We start from the raw sequence: 27,334 nt of genomic DNA, 5'->3' as shown, positions 1-27,334 counted from the left end.
CAAATCATGGAAAGCAAACACTGACAGGTTGGGGAAAAATGTTTTAGAAAAGAAAGTAATAAAAAAGAAAAGATTAAATGCAAACATAGTGCCCTGCAGTGTTTAAAACACTTCCTTATAGTCTGTCAAGCAACATGTTCAGGACCTTTGATCAGGATGGAGGTTGTTTATTTCCTGTACAAACCAGCTTGCACATTGATCAATGTATTGTTGATACAGTGAAGGTATTCCCTTTACTGGTCTCTTTGAGAGGCCTAGGACTTGACAATATTGTGAGCTCTAACATGAGTATCGGAGTTGTGGAGAAAACGCAAAAAGAAACAAGAAGACAGGGTTAATAATAACTTGATCCCCTATTTAATGGAAGAACGGGTGGAGGAATTTCTGTGGAAATGTGCACTATTGGGTGAAGGTGGTTCATGCTTTAGAAGCGGCCATTTGGGAACCACTGGCCTAAACAGTGAAGTGCTTTCCTTGCAATTACCGTACTAGGAGGAACGGCTGCAAGACTTTTGTGATGGGAGTCATTCCTGCCCAGTCATGTGCTGTGGCAGGGGAAAGGCACTAATATTTTCCTGCCTTTTTCAAAAAGTATATGTATTTAATCCATAAAAATATACCTTGTACTTAAATATATAATTTGCCTAATACTTCGCTGCTTTTTTGACCAAGACGTTGTCTGCAGGGTAGACCTGAAGTAGTGCAAAGAGTAACCTTAACTTTATCTGCACAGTAATGGGATCTGAAATAACTATGGCCACTAAGGAAAACCTGCTTAGCTGGAAAGGGAAGGATTAGTTAGTCTTTCACATGACTGGTCTTCCAGCTGTTTCAAGTCTGAGGCATGAGGCTTAAAGTGACCTGATGGAGATACGTAGTGAATCTGTGCAATTTGCTGCCCCTGGACCTTGTTGATGCCAGAAGTTTTCATGCCAACAGACAGCATCTGTACTAATTCCTGGAAAAGAAATCCATCAAACGCTCTTAAAAAGAGAGAAATCCCCTTCGGTTCCTGAAATGTGGGAGCTGCAGATCGCTAGATTGTGGCATAGAGTTATTGCAGTGTATTTTGCCAGCTTTTCCTCCTCCATACACATCTGTTGCGGGCCACTATCGAGCAGGATACTGGGCTAGGAAAACCTTTGGCCTGACCTCTGTCAGTCATTCCTGTGACTCACAGAGCAAAGGTTAACTACGAACCACACTTGGTGAGCTGCTGATCTCCACTCATTTTAAGCAGAGCACTAATTCAATAATATTGTGATTATTTGGACTAAGACTGGGTGGGATGAATACAGTTTGCCTTCTCAGCCCACGCGTTTCCTTTGTAACATAAAGTTCTCTTCTGTCTCTGTGAAGCACTCTGTGAAATGGGAATAGTGCCTCTTTTCTGTGCGTGTGCATTGTTTTGCTTAAGTAAAACAACCCCCACGATGTATTTGAACACTGCTATGGGGGGTAATGGGCATTTATGTATTATTAATATTATCACGCCAACAGGAGCAGGAGGTGAAACCCCCTCGTCCATCCTGTCCCCGGAACAAGTGATGCAGAGTAGGAGCCTCCTGTTTGCAGAGAGGGCAAGCTGTTATCTGCTAATATGGCAGCATTTCGCCAAATGATTAGGCTGTCAGAATTACAGCAATTTGAACACGCTGAGCAAGCTTTTATGTACACAGGAACAAGATGCCGGCATGAGATTACTGGAGAGGAATAACACACGCTGGAGATTGACAAGCGCTTGGCAAGCCCGCGTTCCTGGGGCTCATCAGACATTCGCGGCTCCTATGCGATGCTGGTGAAGAGCATACTCAAGTGGCTGTATCATAGCCCGGGTGACATCTGGTGACATGCAGTTAGGCCTGTTGTGTTTCTATGGGATGAATTCATTTTCACAATATTTGAAAGGAATCCATTTATGCGGAGTGGAAATATTCTGGCATATGCAAGTGACTTACAAGACAGTAATATTTTTGGTCCGTCTTGTATTTGGTGACAAAAGCGTAATTAGCTACACTTTGCCACGTGCTATTTTACGGAGCGGTTTTCTGGATTTCTGTGCTTTCCACTGGCTCTGTTTGTCTTCTTCTCTCTCCTAATGCAGGTAACTGCTGAGTGTCGGGAATGAGGAGGGACCACAGGTACTTTTGGTGGGGTCCTGTGGTCATAGCTCGGGCTTCTACACAAATGTGTCTGCTGGCAAAAGCTGCCTTTTCGCTCCCTGTAGCAGCTGGAGGGTTTACTTTGCACTAAACAGCGGCTTGGACACTAAGTGGTTTTTGATCCTCTGATACGCTCTTGCTTTGGTAGTGGAGTATATTATTCTTTCTCTACCAAGTTAGCTGGTCATTCTGCTTTGGTGTTGCTGAATATAAGTGCTGGGAATTGGAAAGTTTAGATTTTACTTTTTTTTCCCTTTCACCTCTCGGGAAATGACTGAGGGCTTGATTCAGCACTGCATGTGAGCTGAACCCAGGCCTGGAACAGGGTCTGGTCTCTGTCCAGAGTTCAGCTTTAGCTCGTTCTTCAGCTTTCTGTGACAGGTGTGCAGAAAATAGCATTCCGGTGTATAGAAAATGTATTGGTGTTAAAAATCAACATGCAAACAGCACATTCTGCTCCTCAGGCACTGTTCTCCCTGACAGTCATCAGAGTTTCAGTGGAGAGCAAATGTGGGGAAATGCGTATTTCGGATAAAAATCAAAATTTTCCTTGAAAAATGAATTTGAAGGAAAATTGTCAGCTAGGTGTATTGAAAGATCAGAAAAGATCATAAACCTTCATGCAGAAGAAGCCCTGCAAGCCTCTATGTAATGCAGAGCTGTGCTTGGCAGACCTGCATGAGTTCACGAGGTGCTCTTGTGCTGGGGAATCACTTGGCGTTGCACGTGTAGGCTTTACACTGGGTTGGCAGCAAAGCGGGGCCCTTCATGCTGCATCTGTACTGCTAAATGGGGAGAACAAGCTCGTAGATGTGTTAACCTGCTGCCTGGCACAGATTTGGCCCGTGGGCCATTCCCCATAGGCAATGGGACAATGGCATAAAGGCTGAATTTCTACCACTGACTTTGCGCCCTCCTGCAGCCTTCTCCAGGGCATGCATGAAGGTGACCCTCTACTGAGAGGGGCTGACAGAGCTCTCAGGTCACTCCAAACTTCTGATCCAAAGCACATGCTTGGAACTTTTGATCCAAAAGACATACAACAGATAGTAGTGATGTCCTGTGCTTCATACGGGGCTAAAGTAGGGGGACGCGGCCAGGCTGTGCCATGCAACCTGAGGCTGGGCAAACGGTCCTCAGCTTTTTTTATTGATAGGTAAGGGGGTAGAAATCTTACAGAATAGAAATGTGATTGTGTATGGTCCTCAGAAAGGTGAGATGTGAAATGTACCAGGATTACAATCCCGCAAATCCACTTTGACATTTTAGCCTGCTGTTAGTAGGAGCAGCCTGAGGTGGCTGATGTGAAATGCACATTTAGCAGCTTGGGTAGGGGCAAATCTGCTTTCTGTGGTCATAGTCACACCCAAGTGCTAACGGTTGTTTTGCTGAGAGGGATCTTTGTGTGTCCAGCTGTTGAGAACAGGATAAACTTGCGGTGTGGGGTGGCAGAATTGCTGAAACGTGGTTTCCAAATGTTCCTCTGTGAGCTGTGCCTGTGAGCGCTGATGCCTGGGCTGGCTGAGGCTCGGCAGAGGAGCTGCTCCTCGGAGGCAGCCTGGCAGGGCTGGGGTGGTGCTTGGGAGGTGTTGCAGAGCAAACTCACCTCAGGTTAGCCCAATTCAGCGTGCTGGGGGGGTGAAATTCTGCAAAACACTATTTTTGCTGTTTGTAATTGTGAGAAAGGCGTTCTTCTGGCTCATTCTCTAAATACTGTCTGGTTGCAGTCTTCCAGCCTGGTGATTCTTGGATGTAAAACCTCCTTCTTTTTTTTTTTTTAAGTACAGCACTGTTATGATTTAAAAAAAAAAAGGAAAAGAAAAAGAAGCCTTTTAAACTTCTGAAGTGCCTATCACAAGGTAAGGCTAAAATAAGTTTCTCATTGTTACAGTGGGCATTCTGAGTGTGCCATCAAGGCGTTTTGGAGAATAGAGGTATTTTATTTTTAATGAGAAGAACTAAAGAATAAAAAATGGTAGCCTTGGAGAATTGCGGATCAAAGGTTTCTTCATTGTAAAACAAATGAAAGGTCTCAGTCCTAGAAGTGATGAATAAATTGATAAATTTTTAATAGAAGAATAGGCTATAAATGGTAATTTAATTCTTTGGGGGAGAGAATCATTTAAGCACTGTTTAAAAAGTCCAGATTTTTTGTGCGGTAATGGTAACGATAACTAAGGGGAGGGTTGGGAGAGTGCAGGGTCTGGATGAGGATGCTGCATACGGCACTGCATGCTTGCAGTGCTTGTGTCCTTCGGGCACACGTCCCATTGTGGAGGTGGACACGTGCCCTTTCCCTGGGATCCCCAGGTATGCGGGGACTCTAACTTTTTTTGGGAAAACAGTGAATGCTTAAAGAAGCTTCCAGACTTCTCAGTGTGGCCCCATCCCTTGGCTTTGTGAGAAAGCAAGCGCAGCGCAGGGGTGGTGGGGGACAAGCCAGCTGTCCCTGTGTCCCGTGTCCCCAAATGCTCCCCTCTGTGCCCCTCTGGGGATGTGGCACTGAAGATGGAGCTGTTGGAAGGAGAAGATCACCTGCGAGGGATGGGGGAATGGGGGGAGCAGAGGCTGGGCCAGGACGAGCAGCTCGGCACTGCCGGGTGAGGAGGAGCGCGTCCTCCACGGGGTGACAGGAGAACTAATAAGCACAGGCGGGGCAAGGGGCATTTAATGAGATTCACCTAGGGCAGCTCCCCGTTGCAGGACTGACGGGCTGACGGGCGCTGCCAAATTTGCATAATAACACCGCTAATGAAGGCCTCGGGGTCCCACCGGTCGCTCCTCCATCCTTCGCTGCACGCTGCCGCCGTGCTGGGCTCGTCCTCCTCTCTGTTGCCGTGACCCACTTTTCACATTCAAAACCCGATTTTATTTGTCAGTTGTGGGACAGCGTCTGGGCCCGGCCCGTGTCTGCAAGGAAGTCCTGTCAGCTCCTATCAGGTGTCCCCGTGTGCGGTGGCACAGCCAGAGGCCGAGACCAGGACCCGCCGCCATGCCCCTGCCTCGGCCCTGCCCTGGCGTGTGGCAGGGCTGAGTAACACATCCCACTCCTTCCCTTTCCTTCTCTTGGTAGTGGTTTTAAAGTAACGCTTAACATTCAGGAGAAAAAAAAAAAAATCTTTGCTTTGTGCTTGATACTAATTTTTGTTCGTTTTCCTTCCCCGATCAATTTTCTCCACAGCTTTACCACAGCTGTGGTGCGAGGAGGCAGACTGGCTTCATGCCCCCAGGTGGCAGCTATTTTGGAGAGAAAAACGTGCAGCAGCTCACACTTGTGATCCAGTTCTGACTTCTCTCTGCCCTTACAGTAATGCAGGAAGCCAAATTAGTTGCATTTGCAAGGTTCAGAAGAGAACTGAGCTGTTTTGCAAGTGGCTGTCTCTCTGCCACATATGATTATGCTGATATACATTTTTTTTAAACTCAAAAAGAAAAAACCCACTTTTTTCTTAAAAAAAAAAAAAGTTCTCTACAAGAATGTAATGTTTATGACCACTGTTACATTCTCAAATCAGTTTATACTGAAGAGGCTTAGGAGGCATGATGGGACTTGTTAGTCATGGGCATAATTTTCTGGTCTGCTTTCTGCTTGCTGGGAGTCAGAAATGTATGTGTGCATTCAAACCTTTGCTGTGTCACTGAATTCCTGATGATACGCCTAAGCTTTAACAGCTGGTCACGGTGGCAAAAAGCTCCAGACGGAGAAACGGGGTTGGATTTTAAAACTTTAATTCTGTGGGGACTCCAGATGGACAGTGATAATGCTGCAAGAAATTTTAAGAATTTTATCTGTATCTTGAATAGAAGCGCTGTCACCCCAAATAGGGAAAAATGTGCCTTTAGGGTCTCATCGTTTAGTTTCTTAGCCTGCATCAGCTTCAGGTGGCAAATGGATCATTCGATGTTATCACTAAGAGAGTAACTGAAGCTGAGCCCACTGTGCAGACAGTAATTTTATTTTTCAGCTCTGCAGAGGATTGGCAAAGTGTTTCAAGTGGACGCTGCCATCCCTTTTCAGTATGTGGGAGCTCTGTCAATTTGCTTTACATGGCTGATCCGAATGGCAGTTATTAGTTGGAAATTAACCCTAAATCCTGAAGAAGGTTAAATGATAATAGGTTTAGAGGTTGCATTGGTACAAAAGGAGTTCACCTTGGGAAATCCGTATCTATATCTGGCTCTTTTTAAGAACTTATGGGTCTGATTCAGCTTCATGTTTATTTTGCAGCATTGCTTTGGGTAGAGTTGCTGCTGGTCTTTCACTGATGTGTGAGATCAGAGCAATGCCTTGTGGTGTTTAACTCTTTGCAGTCTCAGCAGCAAGCCTCTGAAAGTTGTGCAAGCCCATTTGCAGCAATACTGTATTTGCTGAGCACATTTTTCCCCGGATGCTTTGGCAGGGCAGTGGTGAGGACTTGAACCTCTGGGGAGAGATGGCTGTGGATGTGCAAGAGGAGTCCAGGGGTGCAGAGCATTTAGCAAACACGCCTGTATGAATCCTCTGGAATTTTATTTCTGTTTTAACCCAGTGAAGGGTTTTCCTTCAGTAGAGAAATAAACCCTTTACTAATCAGCAGTTCAGACATCGCAAACCTGAAAGTCATATTGACTCTGGCCACATTTTCCCCCTCTCCTAGTAGGCTGGCTGAGAAATGTGCAGAGTACACCCATGTGGAGGGTGTTGAAAGAGTTCATACAATGTACATGGAGACGTTATTATCTGGAATATATTTTAACTCGATTCTTTTTTAATTTTTCCCTCACTTTTTAAAAACTATTTTTAACATCTGTGTATTAAAGGAAAACTGTATGTTGTATGAAAGGTTTCTTTGTTTGGCATTGTCGAAATAGCTGAATTCAGGGGATTATGAATTTAATTTGCTGGCCCTCAAATACTTGCCTCCTCTAGCATTGCACTCCGGTGACTTGCACCATTGTGCTTGCTGTGCGTGCTCTTATCTTCCAGATTTGTGTGTGCCCAGATATTGCTTGTTCAGCTGTTGCTGTTCAGCATAGTTTGGAGTTTTTCACATTCTGGTTGCCTGTTTGTGCTTCAGCCCTGTGCTCACAGCTGAGGCTGAGCTTCCCCACTTCCTCCTGTACCTCTCAGACCTGTCCAAGACACTTACGAATCTGTGCTGAATGGGTGACATTGATGGCGAAGCTGCTAACGCCGCTTAGTTCCAACTCCCTTCTTCATTAGCAGTGACGGCTAAGTAAAAGCTGTAGAATTGCACAGTCAGTGCTGGACCGAATGTCTCAGAGTGATGAGAGGCATTTTCAGACTCAGCTGGAAGCTGAAGAGGCTTCCCTGGCTAGCTCTGCCACGCTTGTAAAGGGCTGCGTCATTTATTTGCTTCACTGTGTTACTGTTTTTTAGTAACTTTAAATGACTAGTTTCTGAAGTTTGAGACATGGAAGAAATATTTCGGGAAATATAGGAAGTGTGACAGTTAATTAAAGGACGTAAGAAAATAAAGATTGACAAGAAAAGGAGCCATAGCCATCAACACGATAACAATGTGGAGACAGAAATCCAGAATCCATGTTCCAGATCTGTTCCTTTGATGAAAAAAGAGGATTTCCTGACACACCACTTCATTTGTTGGAGATACAAGTGTGTAAAAAGAAATGGTATTTTTCTTTTGGATGTACTCTTCTAGTTTACTTTTGCTTTGGCTAACAAGCATGCAATACAATCAGTTCGGATTTCTGTGATACTTGATTATCAGTTTTAATATGTTTCAATACATTTTGTGAGTTTCAGCCTTACCACAACCACTACGTTGGAAGCTTTGTACTTAATACTCCAGGAACGCCAGAGGGGATGGGGTGGGAGGGCAGTGCTGGAGCTCTCCTTGTCCAAGCCCCTGCTCTGAGCAGGATCAACACGAGCAGGTTGCTGAGGGCCGTGTCCGGTCAGGTTTTGAATATCTCCAAGGAGAGAGACTACCCAGCCCATCTGGTCAAACCCTTCCAGTGCCAGACCACCCTCACGGTGGAAAAGGTTTTTTTTTTATGTTTAAGAAGAATTTCCTGTATTTCAGTTCATGCCCCTTGCCTCGTGACCATAATAATATTTCTCATAAGAATAATTTGTATTCAGCCTCTTGTCAAATTACATCAGTTCGATCATGCTTGTAATTTCCTGTAAAAATAGTTAAAATAGGGTTAAAAATAGTTTTATTTGCAGAAATCAAAATGAGAGGTTAGGACTTTACGAAGTAGTGTATAACATTGAATGAGGACTCTTACCACTTCTACTCTGCTTAATATGTGAGAGGGTGCGTTTTTGTGTGTGTGTTTTTTTGTTTGTTTGTTTGTTTGTTTCTCCCCAGTTAAGCTTTGTATTTATGACCAAAGAATATTTTATCAGATCTTTGTTGTAAGCTGCTTTTCAGTGAATGTATTATGTCATAAACTTCAGTGGATGCAAGATCAGATTTCTGATTTTTTTAAGGCTGTCGTAAAAAACTTCTGTGGGTAGAAATGAAATGCAGCAGCAGCAATAAGAGCTGAGGCATCTTTCACCATCTTCATCATCTTTAATTAACTTAAAATCGTACTGGACAGTCCTCAAGTAATGTGCAAAAGTGGCATCTAATAGATGGAAATTATTAAGAAACTTTCAGCTGTCCTCTGGGAGTACGCCTCAGCGCTTCTGTGTCCGTAAGGTTGCCAAAAATATCCCCAGTAATTCTGAACTCTTTTGGCAGACGAAGGAAGAATGACTGGTTTTACAACAGTCGAGATCAGATGGTGGCAAATCTATCGTACACTCCTCTGTGTTACGGAATACGTTCGCTGGGAAATAAGCTGCGATCGTCTATTCTTTCTCTCTCCGTCGATTTGTTGCTAGTGAGTTACTGTTAGCGTTATCATCTGTAAAAGATGGAAGACAGTACGTTCAAATCACTCGGTTGTTCTGCGTGCTTTTCGTTTCAGATATTCCTGATGTGGTTTCATTGCTGTCGTGGGGAAAAGAAAAAAGTACAGTTTTCTCTTTCAGCCGCGTAATAATGAGCGGCTGTCAGATGCGCTTTGATACTTCCGTGGCTTGGAGCATCGGTGGCCACAGAGAAAAATACACCTTTTTCTGCTAGGTCTTTGTTTTTCTGTGAGAGATGAGCTAATACAACGTTGGCAAGAGAGACTGCCTTTGTTCTGCTAAGATGTATCATTTTAGCTGCGGATGGGTCTTGGAAAACAAAAGCATTTAATTTTCTATCACAACCAAGTAATCTGCATGAGGAACTGCGGATAACAAAACAAAATATTTCTGCAGTGTTTGTAGGAGCTACCTTGGCTCTTTTGCATTCGCGTTTCTTTGAAGAATTCCTACACCTTTTCGTTGTTACTGTTTCCCTCTGGGTTTTGTTCTTAGAAACTACTCTAGATTTTTTTTTTCTTTATAGATATCTTTATCTCCAGGCTGTTTTCCAGTCCACCAGGAGCAATTGCAAAGTTGCTCCTGCATAAACTTTAAGTAAGCCTTATATATCCCTGTAAAATCATATCTCTATTCATTGTGGAAATGCAAAACCTCCTCTCCTCAGGGTGTGCACTCCGTCTGGCTGAAGTTTGCTACCATCACAGCGACTGCAAGTCATCGTCTATTTAGGGACATAATTCGACCAGCTGAGATGGACAGTCACATCTACATATAACCTTAATTCAGGATGACCCTTATTTTCCTCCCGTGTCTTGAGCAGACTTCATCTCTATTCAGGCATCATCTAGCCCAAAACAAGTGTTTTGGGTGCATGCTCAGATGTAAAAAAGAGTGAGTATAAGGGGTCATCCTGTAGTCTCAGCTCCTTTAGGTAGTTTGTTCCAGTGCTGCAGTTCAAAGCTTGATGTTTTGCATATCAGTCATGTTTGTAAAGCCTACATAGAAGTAACTTAAAAGGATTCAAAAATTCCTTTTGCTTTGGAGAGGTGCTGTGTAGTATAGGCTATAATTACTTTCCGCTGAGATAAAGAACCCAGGTCTGGACTGAGGAAGCAGGGATGCTGCAAGAACCCAGACAGTTGGTGGTTTGTAATAATTATTCAGGAGTCTGTCGATGGGAATGCCTGTCCTGATGTTCCCCGTGCCTGGCCTCTCTCAGGCTTGTTTTCCAGTGTTTCCATAAGCCAGAGAGAGTCTCCATCCATTTAGTTCATTTTATTTTTTTTTTCCAAGGGAGGCTTCTGATCCAGAGGTTACCTGCCTGGCTCCGGGCCCAGCCCCGGAGCGGTGCCGCTCTCCTCTGGGTTCCCCCACGCGGTTTGCACGCCGTCGCTCTGCCATCTCCTTAGCAACTCGGAGCAACCACAGCACAGAGCCACACAGCCCCCGGGGGCTGCACTTCGCTATTTATAGGTAGTCGAGCCTGGATGAAAATTTCCAGAGAGCTCTGGTAAGGCCTCTGCAGGCAAAAAAAAAAAAAAAAAACCCTTACGGGTCCTGCTGGAGGACCTGGCTTGGTACCACGTCTCAAAGCCCTGCCCTTCGCACGGTGCTCAACCCTTGCAGTGAAACACATTCACTCCGATGCATAGCAAGGATTTTCTGTTTACGTAGCTGCTAATTAACCTTTCAAGAATCATCTTCTCTGTAACCCAGGTTAGGAAGTGAGATGCAGGTGCAAAAACAACAGCCTGGGGTAATATCGTGTTGTAACAGGCGAAGTCTCAGGGATGATGCCATGTCTGTGGTTTTTTCATTTCAGGGGTACGGCTTAGTGAGATCTTAGCAAACAGGGGAGGAAAATATTTTTTCAGAGCTTTGTGGTTAGCTTTTTTAAATTATGTTTCTCAAGTAGAATTCTACATTGAAAACAAGATTTAATCACTGGTTATATTGCTTAGTGTTGCTCTGCAAAGGTTTATTGATTCAGCGTTTCCCTTAGTCATGTGGCTGAGAAATGAAGTAAAGGACGTGCGGAGGTGCTAAGAGCGAGTCGGAGTATTAAAGAAATAAAGGATAATCCATTAAAATGTGGTGGGTGGTGACCCTGAGCAAGACACCCGTTTTCATGAACACTTTTTGTATGCTGAGCTAAAAACTAGGTGAGACGCAGGAAGTAATTTCGTAATTAATGGGAGATAATGCCTCTTTTAGATGAATCTGAGGAGCATGTTGGAGATCCCAAAGCTACCATATCTACTTCTCTGACAACTTCGTACTTCTTTACCTGGGCAAAATAACGATGAAGGACTTAACATAATGAAACTTAGGGCAGTGGATTTTTTTTTCCTTTTTAAACCTTGTATATGGACCTTGGGTACCATTGTAGGAAGATTTCGTGTCCTGATCCTAGGGCTTCCCTCCCAGATTTCCCTCATACCCCGCATTCCTTTCCAGTGGCTGCTAATGGGAAAAGCCTTGGAGGAAATGTCATTCTGCTTTTAAAATAGGTTTTGGTGTCTCAGATTCATCGCTGGAATAGTTCTCCTGGATGCTGTGGTGAGAAAATGATGTTTGTCTTGAACTGGAGGAGGAAGGGAAGACCAAAGCACCGTTTAACCTGCTTCGGTTGGCAGGAATGTGGGAATTACATGCTTTTGTGTGTGCTCCTGGGTGGAGAAGGAGCCTCTATGAGCAACGAGAACATGGGGAGGTAAAGACACGCGCTGGATAGGCAGGCTGATTGACAGCCCAGCTGGTGGAGATCTGTAATTGGAAATTCATTGCACATAAATCTTCTAGTACTTATCCTGAGACATGGGAAGGAGAATATCTGAGCTCTGAAGCGCTTAACTCTTTCAGGGCCATCTGGGCAGATGTTCAGCTTGCAAAGTAGCAAGACTGCTAAAGTGTTTCCCTTTAAAGAGTTTGGTTTTTGTTGCAGGGAGAAGAACGCTGGTGGAAGGAAAAGCCACCATGTGCTCCAAGTGATAGCATTTAGGTGAACAGCTTTAAATATTTAATGTTTATTTCTTTTACAGTTCAGCTTCAGATTGTCTTGGAAAATTCATCTTTGTGTTTGGTGGTGAACACATTTTTGCCTTTACAATACGCATCTTGCACGTGTTGCCTGCCAATTTCATGTCTGATTTACCTGATTTGTGTCTCCACATTGGTGGGCTTATTGTATGTTTGTCCATGTGCCAGCAGGCTCTGCAACTGTATTTTAAGAGGTCTGTTCATGTCTAAATATTTATATTCTTTTCCATGAGGCTGAGACTGATTGTATGTACTAGAAACTATGTCCCTGCACCCCCTCCTTCCCCGAGTCTAAGTGTGTTTTTGGTACATTTTCCTCCTCACTTGATTTCAACACTCCAGTGGTTTCCACTATGCAGTTTTGAATGTATAATTGGTTTCTGGTGACCACATTTTTTCTCATTTATTTTGGTCTGCCTCTGTTCTGTTACACACATATTTGTCTCTCCATTAATGTCAATGTGAATTACAGATGAAAAGCTAAGTGTAGATAAATTAGTAACCACGCAAAACGGAAGGCGGCATTTAACTTTCTGAATTATTTGTGTGGGCACAGGACAGCTAATGAATACCTGAGGATCCGAACAAACGAGCAGCGCTGGGACGCAGGGCTCTGCTGTCGAGGCGGTTCGCGGTGGGGTGGCTGGGGAGGGTGGGGAACATACGGGGGCCAATGCAACCATAAAGGCTTTTAACACCTACACTCCTGGCAAGTGTGGTGGGTAGATGGGAGCGCGGGTTGTGGTTCTGGAGCCAAAAAACATGCTTGCCACATACAATAAATAGAAGACTGAGTTGTCTCCACCTCGGTCCATAATGCAGTGAGATTTCTCTCCACCCTTAAAACGGTGTAAAAATGTCCAGAATGGTGTTTCTCACTGTAAAACTCCGGTGTTTGGATTAAAGCCTTCCTTCAAGATGGGCCATGTTCTCTGCTTCGCTGCCTGTGGTAACATTTTATTCATTTATGTCAGGAGAAACCCTTTTGTCTTCAGCTGAACAACTGCTTTGCTTGCGGTGCCCTGCAGAAGCATTACGAGAGATTCCCTTAAAGGGAAGCACTTGGCTATTTTCTGAGCTCACTTTCAAAGTACTCTGAATTAATTATAAATGAGTAAAGCCGTCTGGCTCTTGATTACACAATTGCCTATCCTGGATTGCCTGCAATGAAATGTAAGCTGGCCGAATCGTGGTAAAACGGAGGTGCTTTTCCTCCTTCTCTATCTTATGATCTGAGCTATTCTCAGATCTGCTGTCCTGATTTCTTTCAGGCAGCAATGCTGTCAGTCTTAAATTTCCTCCTCTTTCTCCCTGCTATCCTATTTTTATTAGGCTTCCCTTTGGCTGCACTTACTATGCCTATACACTGTTGTAATTTCCATTGGAAGTGGTTAACATGCATTGGTACAGTGCCTTTTGCGCTGAACTATCCCGATGCATTTTATTTATTTAAAGGATTCTAAGTGCATGTAGTATCTAAGTGTTTGACAAACACATAAAAATCCACAGAAGTCAGGCACTTAGCTGCCCTGAGAGGATGGCTTCCCTGCTGCCTCTTCCAGGAACATCCATAAACCCAATTACTCGCGTAGTTTAGTAACTGAATTCTGTGCTTTGTATACGGTGAACCCTGATCTGTCCTCTCCATCATTTACCATAACAAGAACCTCACAGGGTGTGCTGTGTACTGTCCCATCCCTGTCTTTTTCTGCCTGTGTTTTTGCGTAGTGCTAGATACTGTGGGCAGCACTTCTTCCTTTTGCCACGTTTTCAGTGGGTCACCAGATGGGATGTGAGCTGGCTCAGTGCAGGGAATGACCTGGATGCCTTTTGCCCTGAAGTTTTTGCTCTGGATAAAAGAGCAGGAGCAGTGCTAAGGAGCTGTAAAGTCTTGTTTTTACAGCACTGCTATTACAGTCCAAACCTGAGTTTTGGAGTAGAGGCCATTGAGCGCTAACAGAGTCGAGCCACGCCACACGTGGTGGTGACGGAGCTGCTCCTTGCTCTGTCCCAGCCCTGCTCACGGCCTTCAGCTCGCTGAGGAAGGATGGGTTCAAAATGGCTTAGGACAACAGTAACCATCTTTTCCAAGATGCAAAGAGTGCAACAAATTTATTCCCCCCCGCTGCTCTTCTCCTCTCTTCCTTGTGTGGGTTTAGGGAGATGAAGAAGTGCTAGGGAAATGCAGTAATCTGTAGTTTTTCATCTCTTGTAAGAATAACGTGGAATTGTCGAAGGATAATGGATTCTCCCGACCTTTGGTTTTACACCTTTGATGGGGATAGTAAGCCAGTGGCATGACGGTCCTCCAGGCTGTTGGCTTAGAGCTGTCTTGAGAAGTAGTCTGTACCCACTGAGCTCCCATCCTCCCTGCCTGTGGGATTTGATTTGGGATCATGACTACTGCCTGCTCCCAAACTGCCGGGTAGCTGATGCCTGCCTGTTACTGTGCCAAACTCGGAATCATCTCCACCAACGTTAATTTGGAGGGGAATGCCTGATTCCTTACTATCTTTCCCTTATACTGGGCAGTTCCTTCCTCCTACCACTGCACCAAGGTCAGACCATCCCACTTGCCTTCTTCTCACCAGGTGCTGCATTTTATCTCCTCCTCCCTTCCAGCTCCCGTTGCCAGGACCTCTAGCCCTGATGGTGCTTTTGTGGAGCATCCCCAGCCTTCAGGGCTCGTTCCTGCGGCTTGGCTTTGATAAAGACATCAGCCCTGCCAGGTTTAGCCTCCAGCAACCATGGCAACCAGCCTCGCAGCCTTTGAAGGAGTAGTCCTAAGCACAAGTCTCTTTAAACATCCATGCAGTTCGCTTCAGGAGTCCTCCCCAAAATGGATGGGAATTGTCACTTGACAGCATTTAGCAAATAGGGAAGAACTCGCAGAGCATCTGCTCTGAAGATGACAAAAAGAGTTGAAACTATAAAGCAGTTACGTTAATCTGCCCTCTCCTAATAAAGGGTCCATCAGTCTGGCTATGCTGGAAACCTGTTAGAAAGGTACGGTCTGTAAGGGTGGTGTGTCTGTTTATTCCTCACCCTTTCTCTGTAAGGGGTAATTGTGGCCTGTACAGGCAAATCGTAGATGATGAAGTATTTGTCAAAAAGAAAAAAAGAAGAGCTTCAATGAGAGAAGTGATACCAAAACAGTGGAAAACAAGGCTTCAGAAGAGAGATTTAGATTTATCATCTTACTTACTCAGCCTTCAACTGATACCTTTGAGCTACAGCTTGACCAGAGACCTTCAGAGATGCCCCTGAAATGGGGAGGTGAGCTCGGTGGCACGGGCAGTCCTCACCTCCCGGTGTGCCCGAAGACCTCCCACAAGCTGCACCGGAGTCGTCCACGTGTAACAGGGAGTGCTTTCAGCTGCTCTGGCGTAACGTCTATTCCGAAAATGCGACTTGATGAGGATTTTGACTGCTTGACCACAGTGACGGGGTTGCGGTGGTGGAATGTGCCAACGCACTTCATGCTGGGCTGAGCTGGCTTGCAAAAGACGCTCAGAAAAGTTGGTGCTAAAATAAAACTGGAGAAGGAATAAAGTATGCAAGCTTGCAGTGAGCAGGAGACAGAAATCCTAGGCATTTGCGATCTCTTGCCAAATCCATCCATCTCTTTTCCCACATTCTCTCTCCATTTCTGAAGAATGATGCTTAGCAGTTACTTTCTGTCTTCAGAAGTAATAGATGTGAGCAGCTGTGACGTGGCAGGGTTTTACATTTAAACTGTTATTAGCATGTGTTGGAGGTATATATTCAAGCAAAGTGACACTTAAAATACATTCCACATTGTATGCCAGCATCCTATAGAAAGGCCTGACGGATCAGTAACCAAAATTAGCTATGGAGCCATATCATTATAATACGTTGTGTTTTTTTTTCCCTGTGGAATCGCAGACCGCTACATAGCAATTTACTTAGGTACTTGTAATGCTTTTATTCGTACTTATTTTTCCCTCCCCGGTATCTGGGCCCATGTTGGTGGTTTTCCAGCAGGGAGGTGCTGGTGTGCCCTGACCAACCAAAGGGTTTTTCTGGCTACATGTTACGATACCAGTCTCTCTCTGCCTTTGAGGCAGCTTCATCCCAACACCGCCCTGCCAGACCAGCAGGGGAACGAGTTCCTTGCTGCACGGGAAGAACTGAAGCTCAGTAACGCCGTCGGGACAGGGAAGGGAGACTGGAGGTGTGGTGTAGAAAAGCTGTTTGCCAAGAGCTGTCCTCCTTTAGTGCTCCATGCAAATGCTGCCCCTGCCCTTGTGAGCAGGGTCGGGGTGGGAGGCAGGTCCCGTAACCCTGAGCATGGTGTGGGACGTGGTGCCATCCCAGGGCCAGGCACCTGCCCCGGGAGTCGTCCTGCACCGCCTGCCTGGGGAGCCAAGGGCTTGCAGTTAAGAGGTATGAATTTCTTCCAGTAATTTTTCTTTTCTTTCAGTTCATTCTGGAAGGAGCTCCTTCCTTCCCAGTAAATTACAGGTATTTCTAGTCCGAGTGCCCCAGCTAGCTGAAACCAAGCTTGCCTGGGTGGTGGTGGCCGTGAAGTCACAATATCAGATGCTTTATCATGATATGGTCAGTGGTCAGAGCCTGCTGTGTCCTGATTAGATTTATGTGGTCTGTGCTGGTATTTGTAGCTTCACTGATGGGAGCAGCAATGCTCTTCAGCCTAGGTTGCAGTTAGCTTAGGTTTGCTTATCTGTGCTGTAGTCAGATCTCAGGTACAGCACCAACACCTTGCTAGGAGGGAACGAGCATCTCAGGTGGGAAAGGTGAGAAATAACCTGTTGCTTTTTGAGATTGTGCTTGGTCTTACTTCACGGTACTTTTCTTGGGAGGGTCTGCTTTGTACCCACGCACTCAGGAGTTAAAATATGTGAAAATGACATGCAGCAAGGTAATTTGATGAGCTGAAACAAGTAGTCAGCAGTGAAAAGAAGGCACCCTAAAAAGTTCAAAAATCATTTGTACGGAGGCGGAGGAGGTGCTGAGATTGAAAGGAAACTTTAACCAACGCTGGTGCATTTTAACACACTGGATGCCAAGCTTGGGTCTCCTGTGGGCTGCAGGACATGCCAAGCCCCGCTCACAGTGCTGACTTATTTCTTCAGCAGGCTTTCAGGATCCTCCAGAGTTGCAGAGAAGTGTCTGCCCATGCTTTTGGAGCATGGGGCCCTGAATTTATGGAAATCTGAGGAGCCCAGCAGATGAACCAAGAGTGCCTGCAGGTGGACCTGCGAGCTTCGTTTTTGGATCTCAAGACCTGAGGAAAGATTCGGGAAGAAAACGTGTGCTGGTGGAGGGAGGGACCTGACAGGCACCACACGCATGGCCCGTACACCGCGGCAGTGCGAGGTCCTGTTCGCTCTGCAGATCTCGCCTTTGGAGAGGTTCTGGGCAGCACGAGGGCTGGGACAAGGCTTCCTCACTCCCAGATCATCTGGCTCAGGACTGATTGTTTTGGCTGAGGGTGCCGTGACCCACTTGCATTTAGTGGGGCTGTGCGGGCACCCGCCAGAGAGCTCAGGTAGTTGAAACGGGAGCCACGGCTCCGTTTGGGTGCACTGGGCATCCCTCTGTGACTGGAGGGTAAAAACCCAGCCCCACAGCCTGGCTGCTGCAAGTTCCTAAAACCCAATTTTCAAATGGGAAATTGGCCTTTTATCCTTGGTGCTCAACACGTCGTAGTGCAGAGCATCAGTCAGCTGAACTTCACCGTGGTTTATTGTGTAGTTGTAAATCCTAATTTTTCGACTAACCTTCTCTGATGTTAAGTGCCTTCACTAGTAGTTTTTCCTTTATTTTATTTTTTGTTTCTGGCTTTTTGTGTTCATTCTGTTTATAAAAATGTAATTAGAAATCAAAAAGAACAAAACAAACCTACAAGCCAACTGATGGAGATTGACATGAATTGTCATCTCTTGAAACCGTGTGCAATCCAAAGCTCTGCAACCTGATACACATCCCCTTCATTTGGTAAATATTTAAAATATCCACAGAGAGTTTTTCGCATTCTTGAGCAAAGACCACATTGCCATGTATTCACCAATATTTCTAAGTATCAGTGTATCTTTGAAGCCAGGGTTTATTTAGTTAAATGTTTCTCTTTTTTTAATTTCTAGTATTTATTGTACGATATGAAACCCGATATTAAAGGGTTAGGCCTATCAATCGATTTGCCTTTTAATAATCCAAATAAGTATATTAAAAAGAAAATGTAAGCAACTTTAAATATGCCAAGGGCTGTAGTCTTTGAGAACAGGAACAGTTGAATCGGAAGGTTTAGATAATGAACAGAGTTGACAATGCCTGTAATAAAGTGGATTAGCTGCTACAAATTGTTTTACGCCGTGTATCCTTACGTAGCTAATCTCCCATGTTTGCAGTTTCTGTCAGAGGTTCTTGAGGAGCACCCGGCTAGGTTGTACTTCTCCACAGAGCCTTGTAAATGCTGATGCTTAATACAGTTTTTGAAGGAGAAAAAAAGAAAAATCTTTATAGCTTTTCCTCTGGGTGCTGCCCCATTAGCAGTCATTAGTCCCCGCCTTCAAGTAGTAAATACTGACTTCTTTCTCTTTTGGTAGCAGCTCTTTTCCTTTGTTAGCTCTCTCCAGCTCAGGCTTTTGTTAGGTACCCATTACGGCTTCTGTAGCATTGTCTTTTTTCTCAGAATTTGCTTTTATTCACATGGAAGTCATGTTCTTCCTCCAAATCACATTAAGGCAAAAGCACGCTGTCCTGTGGTTTATCAACCTGGTGTCACTGGAGGCCGCCTCTGCTCGGAGAGGTTTCCAGCCTCCTCCTGCTGCCTCCAGCAATACCAGTGGCACCAGCGTGGGGGCGGTTGGGAACTGGGACCTCTGCAGTGGCACTCACAATTGTTTCCTTTGCCCAGAGGTAAACCGATAACGTGGGCTGATCCCGGTGCATTTGGTTACTTTGAGATATGTTTTCTGTCCGTTTTTCTCCACACCCGCGGGGTGTCCTTCTGTGCAATTCCCCACTGGCTTGAAATGTTCTATGAAACTGGGACTGTAATTCTAATCAGGGAATTATATTTGACTTTTTTTCTAGTAAAGTGGATTATGTTTTTTTTTTTTTATTTGGAATAAAACCTGTCAGCATAGACACATGCTTATTTTTTTAAGTAGTGCAGGAGCTCCTTAAACACCATAGATTGTGCTTTGGCTCATATTTAAAGGTAGACTAGGATGATGCTGATATTTTTTTATTTTTTTTAAGGAACAAATAGCTTGACTTTCAAAATATGTCAAATTTAGTTGCTTGTGTTTGAAACAAGAACTGTCTTCGCAGTTAAGGGACTTGAAAAGCCTGGAATCAGTTCCCTGCTATTCTCCAGCACTTCTTGCATCTCCTTGGGGAGGCAGTTTAGGCTTTCAGTGTTCAAATCATCATCTCTAAAATGGGGATAATAAAGACTTTCCTAGTGCCTGGGAGTGTTGAGATGACAGATCGACTGATGGATCCTTTATGGGTTCTAAGAGCACTTACGATCCCCTGTGCAGTTGTAAACCTCAACCTTTCCCAAAATGCAGCTACCCACTGGACCTCTTCAGCCTGGATGTATTCAGTGGATTATGTTATTACAGTGTTTTTCTGTGAAAATAATTTGATTGCCGGGGTGAGCTTTCCCTGCCTTTTGTCAGATGGGGCTTGAGGTATCCAGCAGCTCGTGGAGAAGAGAGCCATAGCCAGGTGCCCCTTGAGAGCATGTCCCTTATTTGCAAGACTTTCCTGGAGCCCCTCTGCGGTCCTGGTGGCAGCGTGGTTTTGTGCAGCTCAGGCTCTCATGGAAGGAGGGCACTTCTCCTCTGGCAGGTGGGTTGTGTATGCTCTCACATCGAGAGGTGATGCAGAGCTCTTGCAAAGTGCTTTGGTCCCTTGCGAAGAGAAGCATAATATACGAGGTTGAGGCCACTTTTGGGGATGCTCAACCAATTCACGTTGCCTCCAAATTTAGAATAGGGGACTGAAGGGCAAATGTAATTTTTTAGACTCTGGACGGTGAGGTTACTGTTACCAGTGATCTTTGATTCTCATTTTAAATCCTTCATCTGGACTGTGTTTGATGTGCTGCAGCGCTGGGTCAATAACAGCTATGGAGCATGAGGTTCTGCAGCATTTTCGTTGACGTCCTGCAGATGTTTCTGTGTTTTGCACTCATTCAAATTCTGACCCAGCATTTCACTGCTCAGTGCTGCGTTACTTAGGGATATTTCCTTCCTGACCCTTCCTGCACCAAAAAAAAACAAGTCAGCTAGATTAAATGTGTGAAGTCAATAAATGTAAAGAACAGCATCTTCATCAAGCGTACAGGAGCCCGGAGTGACGGTAGCTCAAGAAACATGGACTTTGTCTGCATAAGCAATTTACTGGTGCTCTTTTGGGTCTTCCCATGTTAAAAAAAAAAAAAAAAGCCTTTGGCTTGTGATACCTGGTGGGACGGTTGACGACTGCTCAGAATATCTGCATAATCCACATTGGTCAAACTGTAAAAGATCTTACTAAGCATCATAAAGAATTTGTGACAAACATTGTGGCATTTGGAGCTACTACTTGTAGTCACTGACTAGCAGGATTTCATCCTGCTCTTGTTTTTTGTTTTTGTTTTTTTTTTCCCTTCCTCAGCTAGAATCGTAACCTTAGCATTATTTAATTGGAGGCTTTTTCAGTTAATTAATTTAACTCTTCACTGCCTTTAGTAGCATGGTTTTATGAGTATTTTTAATTGATCTTACTCATACAGAAACGCAATCTCGCATTAATTTAACAAAATGGATTCAAGTCACTGGTCAACCCAGCTGTTCAGTCAAGGATCTTGCTCAGTGCTATTTATTAGGTTTGGTTTGAAGGTTATGGCTGCCCCAGAAACAAAAAAGCAAAAGCGACTGCTGGTACTAAAACCCTGTATTTGTAAGCAGGTTCACTGCTGGATGTTGTTAGCTTGCATTTGTCCTGGACCTAGCAAATAAAATTGTTTTTCTTTGCCTTCTCTCACTGCTGACTTTCACAGACGAGCAGAAATCTGGAAAGGGGAAGGGGCATTCTTAACCTGAGAATTTCAGACAGGTTGGATTTAAGCAAACCACCCATTTATTCTTTGATTAATGGCTTGCAGGCAGTTGGCTGTGGACTGTATTGTATTAATTTGTGACGGCAAGAGTTAATGCTAGTAATTGCATTTCCTCTATAGAGAGAGCCTGTAGTAGATTGTTTTTACGTGGCAATCTGTGATTGATAGATCAGGGAAAACAGGAGCAGAGAAGGTTACTGCCTCCCAACCACTTCCCCCTTCAAATTAAAATAATTCCCAATTTGTAGGGCGCCTTGCAGCACGTGCTGTGGGAATGAAGCAGTAAACACACTAGGCTGCATTCCCTTAGAGCGGCGAACCTCTTGCTGCATTTCTTTCACCAAACCAAACAAGTCATGTTGTTGGGAGTCCATTTGAAACAAGCGTGCTGGCGAAACAGCCCCCAGACCCCTTCAGCAAACTTCCTGTACGCCAGGCGGCGGACCTGATGAAAGAGCCCGTTTGTGAACCTTTGGATTCCTTCCATTGATTTGTAAATCCACTTTAATAAAGTCCTGGCGAAGCTAGTGAAATGAGCAGCCGATGTTCTGCTTCTATCAAGTTTCTAACAAATATCTGATGCAGCTTGTGTCACTGGCGCTGGCACATGCTTTTCTGTTTTTTTTTTTTTTTCCCGTGTTGGATCCTTTTGAGACCGGGGGAGTAGGGAAACAGGAGGGGGGAAAAAAAACCCGCAGCCTCCATCAGCCACAAATTACATGGCTGCTTTATTTTTCAGTGCTGCTAAAACTCAGCTTATTTAATATCGATCATACCAAGGAGCCAGCGAAGTACAGTGTTAATTGGGTCCACTGGAATTCCGGCCCCCTGGGACCAAGAGCTTCCAAGGCTGGGAGGGCGGAGGGAGGCAGGCGAGGAGGAGGGGACCCGCTGCGCGCCGCATAAAATCTAAGTGCACCAGACACCAAGGCTTCTGCTTGCGTCGCTGGAAAGCAGTCGCGGCGTTTCCCACCCACCCCCCTTTCAAAAATTAAGCAACTCATTTCATTATTATTTTTTTTTTTTAAGTCCGGCAGCTCATCTTGAATTAACAGCTCCTTTCTTTTTCTGTTATTTTTCTTTCCTTCTCTTTCTTTTTTTTTTTTTTTCTTCCCCCTTTGCGGAGTCTTTTTTTTTTTTTATTGTTTTCTTCTCCTTTCTGCAAAGCTGCAAAAGCTCTGCTTTGAAAACTGCTGCCCCAGAGTGCAGTTGCTTAGCTGTCCTGTCAGCATTGTTCTAATGCTCATTCCATATGTATGTCACATAGGAGCAGTACCCTCCTCCTCCTCCTCCTCTCCCTTCCCCCAATCCATGCATTTGATTTTTTTTCCTTCCTAAAGACTGATTTTTTTTTTCCCAAGGAGCTTGGAAACAGGGAAATTCAAACTGAACGATCCTGTGCTGTGGTTAGTTCTGCAGCCAAGACCAGATTTCTCTTAGAAAAAGTGTTTGCTCTGTTCCTTCTTTCCCTTGCTCCCTCTTTTTTCTTCCCCGTAAACACAAAGGCTTTAAAAACCTAAGATCTGTAGTTCTTTTTGCTTTTGCTTGTTACCGTGACAGCATGTATCTCTGTTGCTGAAGAATGAAGCAGGCAGGCTGGAGTTTTTTTATGTTCAGTGCTTTTGGGACCACTAAAGAGAAGTCCGCAGAGAAATATGTACAGCAACTGTGCCAACTGAGTTTCTCGTGCCTGTTATCTGTCACTTATTCTGACTAAAAGGTAAGGGATTCTTCTTTTTTTCTTTTCTTTCTTTTTTTTTTTATTGCTAAAGTCTTTGTGCATTGTTTGTGCAGTCATTTGACATGTGCAACTAATTGGCTGGTGAGGGAGGTGGGTTATGAAGATTTCTGTGTTAAGGTGTTAACAGATCATCCAGGCAAAGCTCTTTACATCCAGAGGAAGAAAAGTAATCTTTTTTTTTTTCCCCCCTTTTTCATCTCAAATGGTTCTTCCTGCCTGACTCGCCCCTGATTGAGACATAAAGCTGGGGCATTATCACTGCTGCTTATCTTTCCTGCTCCTCTTTCTCTACCTAGGAAGCACACGCAGGGCTGGTGTGTGCGTGCGCATGTGTGGGGCAAGGCATGCACCCTCGTACATGGGCAATGCCTGGCGGCGTGCACATTCTCCTCTTTTACTGTAACTAAACATCTTCAAGCACTCTTTGCAAGGTAAGAATGCCTTAGTTCAGCACGCTGCAGCTTATGCCTGTTTAAAATTATTACTTGGATTACAGTGCATACTGTGGAAAGTTATTAGTTTCCACAGAGACCAATTTAATTGGGGGTATGTGTGCAGCGGTTCTGGTCCGTGCTTTACACATACTACTTACGGGAGAGTATGAAATGGTTTTTTTTTTTTTTTCCTTAGCTCTTGTGAAGGGTGAAGTTTACACTTTCTGTTCAGCGTAACAAATGAAGTTACAGCTGAAATTGAATAAAGCTGCAGAGAAGCATAGCCTTACAAGGCTTTTCAACTCAGCCCTGATAGTCAGAAGAGAGTTTAATAAAATATTTTTTGCACTGCGTTGCAATATGCAGAAATGTTAGTGGGAGGGCATCTTTGCCAACCCAAGTAGTAGCAAGTGGTGCCTGGACTGGATCTTTATATCGTTTCTGGGGTAGAAACCTACTTAATCCATAACGTTGGGGTGCTTTGCTTTTTTTTTTGCATGTGTGTGTGCTGTATGCATCTTTCAACAGCCTCCCTCTTAGTTCAAGAGGGCTTTGTTTTATGAAATGTGTTTTAGCTTTGCAGACAGGAGAAGTGCACTCGGTAACTGTCCCCTTAGCTATGACACAGTGCATTATTTGCCATTTTGGAGGAGGCTTATTTTTAAGACTTGCTTTGGTTTCTTTCCTAGGTATTTCTGTTCTGTCTTACTTACTGTTAGTTCTCTGACTGGAAAATGCATCTTAAGGGTATTTGTTTCTCATGCTTTATAGTAATCAGTAGCTGAGACAGTTGAGCAACCTCCTTTACTGATTTTGCCTTACCTTGAATGTTGTCTCGCGTATTTGACTAACTAGGAATGCCACCACATATGTAATTAGTTCTGTTTAAAAACAGTCTGAAAATCTGAAGTGTGAAGGAAGAGAGGAAAGTCCTGTCTGAAGGCATTAATTTCTTTCTTTACAGTAGCTGTTTATAATGTCGCTGTTTATAATGTCATTTCAGAATCAGATATTTCCCAACACATGCTCTGTGACTGTATTTTCCCATGATTGTTGCTTTATATCAGCACTGAGAAAACAGTCATTTAGATAACAGGTTTTCATTGACATCCTTTTTATAATATAGAAAGGAAGAAGCAGTAATAAGTTAAATTGGCATCTGCTAATTATGCTGAATACAGATTGTGAGCTCTGCAAGTCGTCCCTTGCCTTAATGCTGTTAGCATATTTTAGCACTGGCAACCAAAGGAAAGAAATTTGATATTTTTTTTTTTTTAAAGATGACTTGTGAAGAAATGTGAAGTTTTTTTTTTTTTTTTCCTAATGTTTGTGTGCCGTTGTTAGAATGGGGAGAGCATCACATGCCGTGTAGTGCTTGGTAAAATTGATTAAAGATCACTGAGACATTGACTTGTCTGGTGATCACTAGAATTGATTTTGACCCTTGGTGGCAAAACCATGGTTGTCAGACACGTAACTTGGTCTCTGGACAGGAAAAGTTTGAATGTTTCTTAGTGACCGAATGCCTGATTCTTTCAGGTCCCTGAGAAATAAATCATTTTGTTATGAAAGTAACAAAAGTAGCTTCTTCGTACTAAATGGTGACTGTGCTCACCTCACGACACGAACGGGAGCCTTGGGCACCCAAGGCGGTGGAAGAGCCGCGGTTCTGCCAGACGTGCTCATTTCTTCCCCGTGCCTTCTCGCTGTGCCACGCCATCCCATCCCATCCCAACCGTGGCACTGGGCGAGGGCTGAGGATCCACCACCACCACCACCACCACCACCACCACCACCACCACCACCACCACCGCGCCGCTCGGGTTGGCCGTGCCGGGGGACACGCTCCGGCCCTGGGCGCCGCTGGCAGCGGCAGCAGAAGACCTGTGAGCGGTTGTGGTGGGCCAGCCACTAGAGGGGAGACAAGAGCTGCGGTATGGGAAAGTGTGTCACCACCGAGCGCTCGGCATGATGATGTCTACACAGCGGTTTGCAGCGTACGGTGGAAACGTCCGACCTAACTTGGGTGCTCTGGGTGCTGGGAGCAGCCCAGTGGTGGCAGCGCGGGGCGTAGCATGGGCTGATGCGGCTCCTCTTCCTCGAGGAGCACCGCGCTTCTGGGGTAAATAGCATCCAGTTGCACTTTTAGATGTAGAAGTTATATCTATGTTTTGTCTGTGCTGGAAGCTCCGTGGTTTTCTGTGCCGGGAGCTGCCGGGTCGTTGCAGCACCCAATCTCCCTGCTCCCAGCTTGGGTGGCAGTGGTCCCTGCCTCGGGTGTCAGGCTGGAGCTCTGTAACTACCAAGTTATAGGTACAGGCATCTTTTTGCTGAGAACTTGACAAAAGCGGGAGGCTGTAAGTTTTTCTGTTTGCTTCTTGCAGCTGTAGGTGACCACAGCACGTTCATAGAGTGCTTTAACTGGAGTTAGTGGTGGGTGGCTCGTACGCGTTGGCTCAGGATCTGAAAAGTGTTGAATGAAATGTCTCTCCTGCCCTTCCTGGCTGTTTGAATCTTCTTCCCTATGATCATACCCCACATTTTTGCCAGGTAATGATTTGGCACATTGAACTGCTGTAAGTTGTTTCGTCCTTTTCTAGTGGATGGGTATTATGAGCAAGCAGTGCCTTGGGTGGTGGTGGTGGGCACACCGGGAAGCATCCTGCACCTGGAGCTGTGGGGCTGAGGGACGGGGGGAGAGCTCCTGGTCAGTGGCTCCTCCAGGTCAAGGTGAGGTTTCCTGGGACAGGGAAGTGCAGGAACCACATGCTTTCAGTACCATGTGCCATGTTACAGCAGTGGTCTGCATGTAAGCCTAATTTTGCTAAAAGTGATGTCAAGAGTCTTTTTAATAAGACATTATGATTTTGGCTTCAGTTTTAGGTTTCTTTACTCTCTTATGTGTATGTGTGAAATGCAAAGCATATTTAATGAACAAATACTTCAGATGTTTCCAAATTAATTAAAAACAGCTCCACATCTGGAAAAAATCCAGTACCTTTCATGGATGGCTTCAACTTCATGTTTTCTTCCTCTTGTGAGAAGCCCTGAGACTATCCCCGTGCGGATGCTGGTGAAAGCTGGAGCGGTAGAATCCAGGCTTATTTTACAAAAGAGAGAGAACTGAAGCCCATAGAGATCAGTGGGATCTCAGCCTTTATTCAGCAATCTCTGGATAAAACCTAAAAATATATGGAATTTTATAATATGATATGCCTATGCCTGGTCAGATATTGTCAGGGTATAGTGGCTGAAGGTAGCTGTGCAAGTCTTAATTAGAATGTGTTGTTTCTCATGGGTTTAACTGCTGTTAATTCATGCAGATTTCAGTGAGACTTGAATTAGGCCCCAGAAACAAAAAAGCGTTTTTATAGTGAACTTTTTTTTTTTCTTCTCCCTTCTCTTTCCCCGAAAGTAAATAAAATGATCAGATTTTTCTCTATGGGAATGTTGTGATTTAAACTGACACAACTAAGTGACCTAAAGATAGGCTTATTGCATACATAAAAAATGCAGGGCTGGGTTGTTTGAACTGCATTAGCATCAGAATGAGAAACGGCAGGGTGAGTTGGCTGAGGTGGCCATGCAGAACTGGGGAGGGCTGTTCTTTGGAAAGCCTCTGAGCTGGGAATTCTTTTCTGAGCCATAAATAAATAAATCTGCGTCCTGAGCAATTAATGAATACAGAAGTCTGAGCAACTTTAAGCTGTTTGGGATATTTAAAAAACCCATATGCTGCTTTTGTTAGTGTTGTTGATTTCTATTGTTTTCCTATTATTGCCATTTTAAGGTGGGATTTTTTTCTGACCTTCTTTATTTTTGTTGAAAGATGCTGATGAGAATGCTTTTGCCAGCGCTGTACAAGAAAACCGCTGTGAAGTCCTACATCAGTTTCATCATGTGTTGCATGAAAATGCTGCCCCTGAAACTTTTGATCATCTGGCTACAGACCAGGATTGCAGAAAG

General features: G+C 44.6%; 1 protein-coding gene across 19 annotated transcripts in view; it reads left to right on the top strand.

Moving 5' to 3' along the window:
* The window catches only part of FAT3 (FAT atypical cadherin 3), a 426,083-nt gene that overhangs the window by 46,504 nt on the left and 352,245 nt on the right, over window positions 1-27,334 (top strand). For 10 of the 19 annotated variants that reach the window (XM_080567230.1, XM_080567225.1, XM_080567228.1 and 7 more), the window contains exons 1-2: window positions 17,214-22,913; window positions 23,231-23,365. The exons of 5 other annotated variants lie outside the window; for them this stretch is intronic. The gene's annotated coding sequence lies outside the window, so the exon portion shown is untranslated. Of the gene's footprint in view, window positions 1-17,210; window positions 22,914-23,230; window positions 23,366-23,415; window positions 25,491-27,334 lie in introns of those variants that run through there. 4 more of the 19 variants (XM_080567235.1, XM_080567218.1, XM_080567229.1 and 1 more) reach the window with 3 other exon arrangements.

This window comes from Anser brachyrhynchus (genome assembly GCF_964034855.1).
Source record: "Anser brachyrhynchus genome assembly, chromosome: 1".
NCBI lineage: Eukaryota > Metazoa > Chordata > Aves > Anseriformes > Anatidae > Anser > Anser brachyrhynchus.
The sequence above is the reverse complement of the archived record's forward strand: the minus strand, read 5'-3'. Positions and strand labels throughout refer to the sequence as shown.